This window comes from Orycteropus afer, unplaced genomic scaffold (assembly GCF_000298275.1).
Source record: "Orycteropus afer afer isolate SDZICR_OR568_19922 unplaced genomic scaffold, OryAfe1.0 scaffold00088, whole genome shotgun sequence".
NCBI classification, from domain to species: domain Eukaryota; kingdom Metazoa; phylum Chordata; class Mammalia; order Tubulidentata; family Orycteropodidae; genus Orycteropus; species Orycteropus afer.
The window spans coordinates 6,010,428-6,012,520 of NW_006921675.1; the positions used below are offsets into that span (position 1 = coordinate 6,010,428).

The 2,093-nt window shown below is 40.0% G+C and overlaps 1 protein-coding gene across 1 annotated transcript in view; it reads left to right on the forward strand.

Annotated features, from left to right (window-relative positions):
• The window catches only part of RAD51B (RAD51 paralog B), an 874,995-nt gene that overhangs the window by 404,466 nt on the left and 468,436 nt on the right, over positions 1-2,093 (forward strand). The gene's annotated exons all lie outside the window — the stretch shown is intronic.

Sequence of the window (2,093 nt, forward strand, 5' to 3'; positions counted from 1 at the left end):
CCTCCAAATGATTTTGAGTTTTGTTCCACATTGTTCTCCCTCTCTATGCAGGATCTCCTACATCCCTTCTAAGTGAATGACAGTGGTAGCCGGGCACCATCTAGTTCTTCTGGTCTCATAGCTTGCTAGCTTTTAAGATCCTAGTCGCTACTTGCCAAAGTAGGAGGTGGAACAATGTTTTGTATAGTATGTTATGCCAGTTCAGCTTGATGTCCCCTGCGACTATGGTCCCAATTCCGCAGGTTCAACTACTCACTCAGTCCCTCTGGGTAGCTGGCTGTGACCAAATAGTGACCACAACCTTGCCCCTTGTCAGCTCTACTATACACCTGGGAATTCTGATCATAATGAATGAAATTCTTAACAACTTCAATTTTTTTCTCCATTTATCACGATGTTGCTTATTAGTCCTGTTGTGAGGATTTTTATTTTGTTTATGTTGAAGTATAATCCATACTGAAGGCTGTAGTCTTTGATTTTCATCAGTAAGAGTTTTAAGTCATCTTCACTTTCAGCAAGCAAGGTTATATCATCTGTATATTACAGGTTGTTAATGAGTCTTCCTCCAAGCATTCTTCTTCATATAGTCTAGGGTCTTGGATTATTTGCTCAGCATACAGATTTGATAAGTGTGGTGAAAGAATATATGTTCTTTACATATATATAAAATGTATTTATTATGTATGTTGTTGTTGTTGTTAAGTGCCATCGAGTCAGACCTGACTCATAGCAACCCCTCCTTGGGTTTCCGAGACAGTATCATTATGGAAGTAGATTTCCCCATCTTCCTTCCGAGGAGTGGCTGGTGGGTTTGAACCGCCAGCCTTCTGGTTAGCAGGCAAGTGCCTTAGCCACTATGCTACCAGAGCTCCCTTATGTATTTTTGTTGTTGTTATGTGCCGTCGAGTCGGCCCTGACCCATAGCGACCCCTCCTTGGGTTTCTAGGCAGTATCACTACGGAAGTAGGATTGCCCAACCTTCCTTCTGAATATTATGTATATATAATGTATATTTATATATTATGTATATATAAAACATATATTATATATACACACTATATATATGCATACTATTTATTTATTATGAGCTCTGGTAGCATAGTGCCTAAGGCACTTGACTGCTAACTGGAAGGCTGGAGATTCAAACACACTAGCCACTCCTTGGAAGGAAGGTTGGGCAATCTACTTCCATAGTGACCCCGCCTTGGAAACCCAAGGAGGGGTCACTATGAGTTGGGTCTAACTTGACGGCACATAACAACAACAATTTATTTATTTATTTTGAGACTGTATTCTGCTCCATTGCTCTTTTTATCTCTCTTTATGGCAATATCACACTGTCTTTTTTGTTACATCTTTATAATTATCCTTATGAGATAGTGTTAGCCCACTGACATTATTCTCTTTTCAGTTATTTTGGCTACGCTAAATTCTTTGCATTTCGATATAAGTATTAGAAATAGTTTATCAATTTCTACAAAAAATTTTTGATTGAGATTGTGTTGAATTATAGAACAATATAGGGAGAATTGACAGCTGAACAATGTTGAACATTTATTTAGATCTTCTTTAACAGGTCTTGTACATGTTTTGTTAGATTTATCCCTAATTATTACATATTTTTATGCTGTTTTAAATTGTATTTTTTTTTTTTCAAATTGTGATTTGGATGAACGTTTACAGAGCAAATTCACTTTCTATACAGCAGTGCTAAAAGGGCAAGGAGGCCACATATTCTGACCTCCTAGAACCCCACAAGAGGAAGGCAGAATCACCATCAATAGCCCAAGGCCTATTACTGCAAGGCCTGGCATGCTGCCTTCCTCCAGCCCTTTCTCCATCTGTTCCTCCCAAAGCACCACCACCTCTCTTCTGGGTTTGATAATTCGCTGCAGTGGCCACACAGAGCTCACAGATTATGAGGTTTATTAGGGAAGCACCACAGGCTACAATTTGAATTCAGGAAAAATGCTCAGCCTCTCTCCCAGCCCACCGTCCCTCAGCCAACAGTCTCTCACTGTCTCTTTCCCAGCAGTGCTGGTCCCTTGGTGTCTCACTCAGCAATGCGTGTCTCTTGCGTCTCTTTCCCAGCA